The 11572-nt window shown below is 42.7% G+C and overlaps 2 long non-coding RNA genes and 1 pseudogene across 2 annotated transcripts; 1 reads left to right on the forward strand and 2 right to left on the reverse strand.

Moving 5' to 3' along the window:
- Nucleotides 1-343: 343 nt before the first annotated feature.
- LOC137168405 (uncharacterized) lies at nucleotides 344-999 on the reverse strand. Its single transcript, XR_010924277.1, has 2 exons — nucleotides 643-999; nucleotides 344-555 (listed from the first exon to the last, which is right to left on the reverse strand). It is a non-coding gene; the product is annotated as an uncharacterized lncRNA (long non-coding RNA).
- A 64-nt stretch (nucleotides 1000-1063) lies between these two features.
- LOC137168404 (uncharacterized) lies at nucleotides 1064-7022 on the forward strand. The gene is made up of 2 exons (XR_010924276.1): nucleotides 1064-1308; nucleotides 6289-7022. It is a non-coding gene; the product is annotated as an uncharacterized lncRNA (long non-coding RNA).
- Nucleotides 7023-9532: 2510 nt separating this feature from the next.
- LOC137200797 (uncharacterized) lies at nucleotides 9533-10834 on the reverse strand (annotated as a pseudogene).
- Nucleotides 10835-11572: the final 738 nt, after the last annotated feature.

Genomic DNA, 11572 nt, shown 5'->3' on the forward strand with positions numbered 1-11572 from the left:
TTTTTTTTTATAACAGTTTCTCTCAGTCGTCTTGTGCACATTTCTCAGATCAGAAGTGAAATTCTCAAAACTACTTGTTCAGCATCCACATCATCTAGTCACATGTGCACATCATAAAAGGAATTTATCATTCTTTTGAACAAATTGTAAATGCTTTGGCACATTCATGCAAATGATTATTTACAATTGTCTGCTGTTTGCTACATTATCAATTGCTTATGTCATGTTGATCAAAATGTATTATACTGGTTCTCTGTTGAATATTCTTACCCCCAAAACATCTAGGCATTAGTTCATTGCATAAGTGTTATGATTTGTAATGTGGACCCAAGTGCAACACAGATTGAGATGAATGAAAAAAGGATTTATTGCCAGGGACGCAGGGGATGGAGGTGGATGGACCAGGGATAAAGCAGGCTGAGGCAGAGGACTGGAAGGCAGATATAAGAGAGGGAGTATGGTGAGGGCTGGCAAAGGGGAGCAGTTGGTAGTGGGTTGGAGAGTGGGAGAGCGGGCAAGCAGGCAGGCAGGCAAGCGAGTTTTGGTCCAGAGGCACTGGAGAAAGAAACAGCATCATTAGAGATCATTCAAAACTTGGAAATATCACTATAAAACAAGTGAGAGGCCTGAAGTATAAGCTACCACTGAGGCAGAAAAACAATCTGGCAAAGAGTGGGTGACAAGCCGGAGTAGATCTGCTGCAGTATGATGAGCTTGATGGAAGACAGGTGTGAGCAATCAGCCAGGAACCAGGAGAGTCCAAGAAGGAGTGCCATGCCTACGCCACACAAAGATAAATAGTGGAACACAAGGGAGGGGGAACACAAAGAAACATAAGCAAAATTAGAGGCATGGCCTTAACCGAGACAATAAGTCATTACATGCAAAATGGTTGAACCACTTGTCATAATCTATGAAGCATATTTTCTATACATTTCTATTAGACTTTTTTGTAAATGTGTCCTGAAATGATGAATTGCTCTCAGGTGAATCTTGACTTTCACTAATGAAAGGGAATGTGTGAAGTGTTAGATCAACCAATGATCAGCCAGTTCTCTAAAATAGGTCAGAGGTGCATCTCACAAACCTTCACTTGGCAAGTATATATAGACAAAGAACAACACAGTGTTACAATTTCTGACAGAGGAAGAACAGAAAAGAAATAGACAGTGTCAACAGCCGGGAAGAACTGAAGGAATCATGGCCTTACAATGGCCTTACAATGGCCGAGGCTAGTTGAAGGATGCAGCCATATGTTGGGAGAACAACTGTGTCCTCAATCATTCAAATGTTTCGTAGACAGAACAGGTATGTAATCCAACAATGTGCACTGTACTGTAATACTGTATACTTATTGTAATGCTTCATATTACAGTATTTCTCCTACTTGCATTTTACAGTATACAGTAAATATGCTTTATACAAAGACTGTACTGTACATATACTGTAACACAAATACACAAACACATACAGAGGTGGCTGAAAATATTGGTACCCTTCCACCTTTTAAAAAAAAATTCCCTGTATTAAGTGGAAACTGACAGAAGTATATGGTATCTATCATTCTTTATTTCACATTGAATAAAACTGAAACTTTGCTTTTGATTTACAACTTAACGTATTATTTAATACAATAAAACAAATGACAATGGCAAAAAATATTCATACCCTTAACTTAATATTTTGTAGCACAGCCTTTGCAGTCAAGCGCTTTCTATAATTTTAAATAAGGTTTCTATACTTCTCCACTTGTAGTTCGGCCAACTCTTCTTGAGCAAACTGCTCCAGTTCTCTCAGGTTTGATGGCCGCCGTCTCCTAACTGTAAGTTTCAGCTCTTTCCACAGATGTTCAATGGGATTCAGATCAGGACTCATAGCAGGACACTTCAGAATGCTCCAGTGTTTTCTTCTCATTCACTCTTGGGTGCTTTTTGATGTATGTTTCGGGTCATTATCCCGCTGGAAGACCCATCACCTGTGACTGATGCCTGGGACACACTGGATGCGTGAGCAGCGCGTGTGCGACGCTGAACTGCTGCGTCTCTCACGCTTGCAGCGTCCACACTGGAAGCGTGTCTGCTGCGGTGCTTCTGCCACTGGCAGCCTTATCTTTCTTGTTCTCCCTGTCTATTTCTGCTGAGAACCTTGTGCGTCACGCAGAGAAAATAAGCGAGATCTCGAATCTCTAGATGAAGCGATGCAGCAGCCTCGTGTGAGACGTGCGTGTCGTGCAGTGTGGCCACTCTAACCTGTTAACATGGGCACTGAAATGAAAAGCAAGAGGTTCTGCGACACACGCGTTGCTCACACATCCAGTGTGTCCCACGAGTAAGACACCGCTTTCTGACACTGGGCTGTATGTTTTACTCCAAAATGCCTTGATAGTCTTCTGATTTCATTGTGCCCTGCACAGTGGCACCCAGTGCCTGAGGCAGCAAAGCAACCCCAAAACATCACTGAGCCTCCTCCATGTTTCACAGTGGGCATGATGTTCTTTTCTTTGAAGGCTTCATTTTTTCTTCTGTAAACATAGGGTTAGTGTGATTTACCAAAAGGCTCTAATTTTTGTTTCATATGTCCGAAGCACATTCTCCCAGACGGACTGTGTCTCTCTCTTAGAATTGGGGTCTTCCTGGGTCTTCTATCATGGAGCCCATTTTTATTCAACATCAGCTTGGATCTGAAGTTTTACGCGGTTCTTTCTTGGCCATTCGAGCAATCTTTCTGTTCAATCTCAGGCCAATTTTTCTCTTGCAGCCATGTCCAGAGATATTGGCTACAGTTCCATGGGCCTTAAACTTCTTGATAATATTGGCAACAGTGGTCACAGGAACATCAAGCCCTTTGGAGATGGTCTTGTAACCTTTACGTTGACCATGCTTGGCTAATCTCTTTTCTAATGTCTTCAGACCACTCTCTAGTTTTTCTTCTGTTTTCCTTGTTCAATGTGATGCGCACAGTGGCACAAAACAGCAGGGAGTAATTTTCTCCTTTTAAACTGTATGAATGATTATAAGATTGAAAACACATACAAATACTGGGCTCTCTGCACATCCCTAATACAGACAAAAATGTTGGTACATTAACCTATTATTAAGCTAGTTAGCATTGTTCATTAACAAGTTGCTAGTAGAATAAACACAGACTATGAAAAGGGTAACATTAGCGGCAATAGCAAAGTTACCAGAGCTGTAATGTTATATTAGTGAACTAACGTTAACGTATTGAAGAACTTAGCATAAATTAGTTTTTTTTGTTGACTCATCCATTCAAACAACAAGGCACGCTGTTGAAAAAATGGGAGCCTGGGACCAGCTTGGACCCGGAAACAGTTGATATGTCCCGACTTATGTCACAACTTAAAGACGGGTTAGTCTTGCAGGCTGTTCGCTGGGTTTAAGGTTTATTTACATTGCACAGTATTATTTGGGCTCCCACATATATAATAGCTTAGGGAACATTGGTATATTGTTAAGTGCTTTATATAACAAAACAGTTAGATGCTACAGAGCTGTACTTGTTTGTGGAGAATGTTAATATTGTAATATATGCAGTTTAAAGGAAAAATATTACTGTGATAGTTAGTTATTGCCTAATGGTTTTACATTGAAAATGTTTTGTATTTCTCTACAAGTGATAGTTGTGTTCACATTCAGTCAACTTGCACTATACCATTATAGTAGCCCTGATTCACTTATATACAGGTGATAGTGTGTACTAGAATGTTGCTTGAAGTAGAAAACTGCAAGAAGTACACCGGAAATGTGAGATAGCTACAGCTGTAAATACATTCTGCAAGATATTATGGAACAATTGGATTCATGGATGTTTTATGCTCAGAGATGTGGACATCAAGGAATTTAAAGCTGGAGGCATGCTCCACCTCAGCCCTGTTTATTGGAATAGAGGTGTGCCGATGCCTTTAGTCTTCCTGTATTCCACAAAGAAATGTATTTTTGGTGTTAAGGAACAAGTTGTTAACAGCACACAACTCTGACAGGCACTGAAGCTCATCCCTGTAGGCCATCTGGATTGGACTGAGCAAAAACTCAAGCATTTCCATTCATGTATATCTTCAGTAAAGGGATCAAATTGTACACAATATTGTTTATATACTTTTACTTTCCTAGCAATGCAGTAAATAGACACTGTCTATTATTAACCATCTCTTTTATACTGAATTTTTCACCTAAATTAGTGCGCCAAATTTAAAGGCTTGTCATTCAGTAACAACACTGACTCAACACTCCTTAGACCAGAAAGTGGCTAGGTTTGTGTGTTCTGTGTAAACAGACCTCATAAATACAACTGTCCCCATAGACCAGTGAGTGGCTAGGTTTTGTGTTGTCTGTAAACAGACCACAATTTGGTCCCAACCCCATAAGCCTGTGGAATGTCATATATTTAATATATGTATGTTCTTAAAGTGAAATGATGTTTTAGAAGTGAGAATTGTTTTCTGCAGATCTCTTGTTTTACGTGTACTTCTCAGCCAGACTCTGCTGCTGGTTTATTCCGATGTTGATGAGAAAGGGTGAATTTGTATCAAATGTCCATCTTTCACTTCCTGTGGCAACAATGCAAATGTTTCGGGGCAACAGGACCTCAACGACAAACTGCCCCTGGTTAGAGACAGACAGAATCAGTGTTGAGGGTGTTCTGTTCTCTCTGTGTGTGTAAGTGTGTGTGTGTGTGTGTGTGTGTGTGTGTTTCCTACCATGTGTTCCATGGAGCATCCGCAGCAGGTCATCCAGTTGTGAACACACAACAATTGCTATCTGACCCCCTATGAATATAAATTGGCAGAGTATCTCTTACTGTCAGAGATACAAAGCAGAGACAGATACTGACCAAATACAGACTGAGTGACCACAGCCAGCCATAGAAACAGGACAACACAAGAAGTCATGGCTGCCGACATTGAAGAGTCTGTGGTCACTGCACGACAGGTGAGGTTGAGACAGAGATGCACTTCCTCTTAAAATGTGACAAATATAATAATATCAGATTATCACTTTAAGAAATTTGATATGTTAATTCCAAACTTTACAAAGCTAGATGACAGTAAAAAGCAACAGACTGTATTAGGAGAGGGACATGCAGCAGACTTAGTTGCACAATATGTGACTGCATGTCACAAACTGAGGGACTCATAATTAAAACATCACTGAATGTGACAAAGAATTATCCTGACAGTCTATTTATTGTACATATGGTTATTTTTTAACTGTTTCATTATTTACTGTTTTAAATGTCATATTGTATACACCACAAACACACACGCACAAAACACATTTCATGTTTTCTGCCATTTTCTTACTCTTTTTATTTATTCATTGATTTTATTTTATTGAATGAATTGCATTATCCTTGATGCTTTGGCAATATTGTTCATCTGACATTCATGCCAAAAAAGCTTATGGAATTGAATTGAATTGAATTGAATTGAATTGAATTGAATTGAAAGAGAGAGAGATCAGTACATAATACTGGACAGGACTTCTTCCACAGCTTTTTGCAGCTTCATTCCCTAATCCAGTACTCTCCCCTCCATACAACACACCTATGAAGCACAATGCATCCACAAGGCCCTCAGCACAGTGAAGAACCCCACCCACCCCTGCCACAGCCTCATCCTCTTACCATCCAGCAGGAGGAACCAGGGCCTCCTCTACCAGACTCTGCAACAGCCTCTTCCATCAAACTATGCGGATTCTCAACAGCTTGCACACCAGCCCCAGTCCTCTCCCAATACTCTAACACCTCGGTCAACTCAACATCGAATAGACACTGGAATAAACTCACTCTTATAAACTAAATAGTTTCTAAAAACAAAAGAAATTTGGGGAAAGTGGAGAGAAACAGCTCCATCAGTCCCAATCAGGTGGGGGTGTGTAAAGAAAACTCAGCCCACAAGCATCACTGACACTGAAATACCAGGATAATCACCTGCTGGACAAACGTATACCAGATAGATTTTGAATCCAATTTTTAGTTTAAAGCTAAAGAACTTATCTCCTCTGCTAAGTCATTTTCTGGGAGAAACCCCCAAGAGAGAACTTTGTTATTTTCTTGTTGACTCTAGTTGACTGGACTTATCAACGGTATGAATGTTGATTGATTGATTGTCTTCTATTGTGGTTATGAGCTTGCCTGTTTCATTGGACCTCTTGATCCAGATTATTAGAGTTTCTAAATATTTTCACATGAATATAAAGAGAATAACTTTAGTCTCCTTCATTCACACAGTCTCTCTCCCTCTCTCTGTCACTCACTGCCTGGCTGAAGATGATGTGGCATCTCTGGACAACCTGCAGGCCCCTCAGTAACATTTGCAGCTGCCACCCCCTGCAGGAACACAAAGGTCATGGCAGCTTGGGCCCTCCCCACTGTCTCACTCACACAATCCCTGAGAGTACCACCAGGGAGAGCAGCTGCTCCTGCCAGGAGGACACAGAGGAAGAGGGAGAGGAGGCTGGAGGACACGGACGGGTTCATGACTTCAGTTTCTCTGCTCTATTTCTATCAATAAACCAACAGTGTTGTGATCTGATCAAGCTCCAACTCCAGAATGAAGCGAAGAAGAACCATTTTTTGAGGTTTCATTCAGCTAAATTTGAGATTTTGTGTGTGAAAGACAAACTGATGATCTATACAGCATGTCTGTTTCTGGCGCAACATCAATCTGCTGCTGCTTTTGTGATTTTATCAAGAGGATCAATCTAAATACTTACTGTAACAATGGATTAATGCTTATAAATAATATAAAATAATTTATTTCAACTAAACACTCTCCAACCAAAATTGGCAAAGAAAATAACATTTAATATTATTCCCATCTTCCCCACCAGCATATTTTTGTTTTATTTGGCCTTTTGTTTTACTTTGATTCCACAACACCTTACTCTTAACCATCCACACACATCCACATGAACATTACTGATGCCACTGACTAACACACTTCATACCTGAAGTTACTTTGTGGTTTATTTACTTGGCTGCAATAAATAACTTGTACTTAATGGCATTTGGTATCTTTTCCCGTTTTTGTCATGGCCTATGGGCTGGGTTATGACAGGTGAATATGAACATTCTACCTGATACACCAAGAAACCAAGAAAAATATAATCCAATATCATGTTTTCCCTAAAACACAGAAAAAGTTTGTATGGATGTAATTTGTAGGTCATACTGTAAGCATACCATAAATCATTTAGAGATACACAGTTGATATGCAGGAATCACCACAGAGACTTGTAGTGGCCAGCACTATTATACAATATTTTTATCCTCTTCTTAGCAGAGCCTGTGATCAGTGGTGTGTGAAGTGTGTGAAGGCACTTCACTGTAGCTGATATTAGACTACTATTACTAACTACACTTATGAGTTGGCATGGCACTTACTTTTGTTTACAACAGACTTCTCTGAACACACAAGACTTTACTCAACAAGAATAATTTATTACATTTCCATATCAATTAGTGAACAGATGCCTCACAATGCCTCCAGGAACACAGTCAGCACTGGAATCAAGCAGTCACACATAAACAGGACAAAACTGTGAGGTGACTCTGCTTTCAAACTGACAACATCCATTTAGTCATTTGAAAAGAGAAATTATGGGCTTGCACATAACATTCCAGAAAATATATTAAATATATTTTTATTTATTACAATCATCTCTTCACTCGTATTCATTACTTTTATTTAGGTTACTTTGTATTTCTGAAACAACATATCCATCGGTAAGTTTTCTGTGTGACCAGAACTTCAAATTTTTTTATTTTTTATTTAGAATAATAAGTTACCCAGAACACAAAAAGTAATTTGATTCATTTGTAGCATAAAATTAGCATTTTGCAATATGCAACTGTTGATTAGTTTCCTTCTCTCTGAGTAGCTTAGGTTTATCTGTTTGTTAGCAGTATATCAAAAAACTTGATTCTTTTCTGCACATGGAAACTAAATGTTAGGGAAAGAGCTGGGGTTATCATCTGACATTTTGATTGGTTGCTGACCTTCAAGAAGGCGGGTCTTACGTTTACTTGATTGAAGAATGCCTGGCACATGTTTCCCATGTACGTCTATCACTACGTGTATTTTGACGATCCAGATGCAGATTAACCATAGACAATAAGACAGTCTCAAGGATCTCAGCTGGTAAGTCATGAACTTGCCATTGTTAAGGATTGCCAGATGGAGTGTACCATTATTTTCTTTTCTATTTTCTTACACCTCAGACGTGTTGTGCCCATTCAACTTGAAGCACGTGCCACCTCAAATGTTTGAGACTGGATGACTTAAAAAATCGTCCAATTCTATTTTCACAATAAATGTTTTTAATTAGCCTTAATAATATAATATATAAACAAAAGTCACTTTTCTGTATGTTTTTAGTCATATTAAACTCTGCCTGCTACACACAGACCCCCCTGTTCAGCACTCAGTACTTCTTTCCTTCCAGTTAGAAAGCTCTAGGTATTATAAATGGAGCTTGCAAAGCTACTCAACTGTGAAGTTGTGTAGATTAACAGATTAATCGATAATGAAAATAATTGTTAGTTGCAGCCCTAGTCTATACCAGACCAAATAACATTTCACTTCAAGACCACTCCTTCTAGAATATGGATTTAATGGTTTATTGGGTGGGTGGTGGAAGAGCAGGGTGAAAAGGAGGAAGGATAGTTAGAAGGATGATGGGAGAGGGAAGGATAGATGTGGGAAGGGAGAGAGTCGGGGGTGTGAGGATGATAGGAGAGTGATAGATGTAAGGAGGAGAGGCGTCGACAACAGGGAGGTAAGTGGGAACAAGGGGGGTCGAGACTCAGGGTGGGGGTGCTGTCTCGATGGTCTGGCGTCCGTACAAAGCCCCCAGAGAGACTTCAAGCAGAGAGGCGAGAATGAGATTTCTTAATGTTATCCAGGTCATGATGAATGTAAGTATGATAGGCGGGAGAAGACCAGCGGCTGAGAATTTTGATGATGTTGTCAGGAAAACCTTGTGTCGAGGCAGTGGAAGCGGCTCCAATTCGGAATGAGTGTCCTGAGAACTGGTCAGGGGGTATGCCGGATCTGGCGAGTACTGAGCACATGTGGTGATGGAACCAAAAACGTGTTGCTACCTTTCCCATTTCCGTGATGAAGAGAGGGTCTTGAGGGGAAGCTCGGCTGGCTAGTCTTGTATTGACGTACTCATGGGTTTGTTTGTAAGGACTTATGTATGAATCTAGGTGGAAAAGGTAGATGGGTTGAGGTTGACCCAACTGGTTGGTCTTGCCGCGTTTGAGGTGGTACATGAGTGTGTCTGAAGTGTGGAAAGAGATGTTGGACAATGTGGCATGTTGTGATGGATCGAAGGAGTAGGATGGAGCGGTGAATTCTGAGCAGCGTAGGAGGCCAAAAAAGGCTAGTAAAAACATGGACTCCAGGGCTTTGTCTATGTGGGGAGACAGACCGGCCTTTATTGAGGATGTCAACGATGGCACTGTTTTCGGAGTGGATGGCGATGGTCTTTTTGGACCATTCATGCCCCTAAAGAATGGCATCGATGATTATCAGGTACATTTCCAAAATGGTGGAGGAAGGGGCTAGGGAAGAGAAGTCAGGTGGCCATTCGGCTAAGAACCATCTGCCGCTGTAGTAACCGCCAAAGCCGTCTGAAGGGGCAGTGTCAGTGTATAGCTGGATGTCATTGGCGTCTGTGACATGGTTGTCGTAAAAGAAGGAGATGCCGTTCCAAGAGGAGAGGAACTGGTGCCACATTTTCAGTTCCATCTTGCACGCGCTGTCTAGCGTGACGTGGTCGTGGATGGATGGGATGGCGGTGGCTATGGAGAGAAGGTGTGACAAGAAGGATCGGCCCTGAGGGATGATGCAGATGGCGTAATTGAAATGGCCCAGCAGCAAGAGTAATTGATGTTTGGTGCATGTGTTGGCCATAAGAAAGTTTTGAATGAGTATAGAAATGCGGTGGAGTTTCTCGGTAGGCAGAGATGCTTGGATTGTAATGGAGTTGAGGGTGATGCCGAGGAATTCCAGGGATGTGCTCGGGCCTTCTGTTTTCTCTGGAGACAGAAGAACGCCAAGATTGGTGAATGCGGAAGTCATTGTAGTGAGACCGTATGACAGGGGGCGAAGATGGTGGCATGACCGTGAGGAAGTCATCGAGTAAGTGAATGACGTACGGGAGTTTATAGTTGTTGGAAAGGATCCAGCAGATGGCTTTGGACAATGAGTCAAAGATTTTTGGGCTGCTCTTGCAGCCAAAGGTTAGATGCATGGCAAAATAGTATGTGTCCTTCCAGGAGACTCCGAAGAGGTGCCAGTAGTCGGGGTGGATGAGGAGGACTTTGAAAGCGCTTGTGATGTCCGCCTCGGACAACGATGCTCTTTGGCCCGCAGGGCGGACGAGGCAAATGGCGTGGTCTATGGTGGCAGATTGCATGGAAAAGTCCGGGCTCGGAATCAGGCTGTTAATGCTTGGAACAGTGGAACCGTGGGGGGACGAGGGGTCGATGATGAGCCTCTTTTTCCCGGAGTGCTTCCTGGTTGCTACTCCGATTGGGCTGACTCTGAAAGACAGGAAAGGGAGGCTGGAGGAAGGGCCGATCATGTAGGCGTCATCGACTTCTTTCTGCAGTAGTCTATCCACTGTGGCGGGTTCGGACAGGGCTGACTGCAAGTTGTTGCATATGTGAGTGGACTCTGGCATGACCTGCAGACCTGGGTGGAAACCATAGGTGAAGCCCTGAATGAGAAAGTTGACGAACTGGGTGTCTGGATGGTTGTGTAAGGCGGTGGCTTGAGATACTTACACAGCTGTTGTTTTGTCGGGTTGTGTGGACATGTGGCTCTGGCGTGGGCTCCTCCGCAGAATGAACAAGTGTGGAGGAATCTGCAGCTAGAGGAGTTGCAACTGAGGTCAGTGAAGTTGTTACAGATCATCCGTCCTCCCTGGTAGAGGACAGGTCTCCTTCTCCTGTCTGTGCCTTTGGGGAGAGGGTCAAGGATGGACGGGTGATCTATGGCAGGTTTGGGGGTGATGGATGGTGGGGCAGTAGAGCTCATGGTCCAGTGTTCCCCAGTACGTGCCTTGGTTGAACTGTTGGAGGCGGCCAGCGGCTTGGGAGGCGAGGAAGATGTGATATGAATAGAATCCATTGCCACCGAAATGCAAGGCCAGGTCGAGAATTAGTGATAAGTAGCTCGGACCTGCGGTCAGGGAAGACTGAACAAATTATGTCTCTATACAACGAGAAACCGAAACCGAACTCCGCGACTGTGAGGTCCTTGGAGCAGGCAGGAAGTGGCTGTTTCAAGGGGCCGAATGAGGTGAGCAGTTCCCTGGTGGCTGGGCGGTGGCCAGGGTGCAGCTGCTGGGAGGAGGTGCGGGAGCCAGGAAAAGGCCGAGGCCAGCCGTGTGTAAGGCTGTTGGATAAGGAGGTGCAGACGCTGTAGTACAGGTAATGCTAGCGGATGGGTTGTGGGGGGGGGGGGGGGGGGGGGGGGGGGGGTGCGGCTGAAGAGAAAGCTGGAGGAAGAAATGGCTGTGGAGCAGAGAGAGCCTGCATA

The sequence above is a fragment of the Thunnus thynnus genome, chromosome 17 (assembly GCF_963924715.1).
Source record: "Thunnus thynnus chromosome 17, fThuThy2.1, whole genome shotgun sequence".
Taxonomy (NCBI): domain Eukaryota; kingdom Metazoa; phylum Chordata; class Actinopteri; order Scombriformes; family Scombridae; genus Thunnus; species Thunnus thynnus.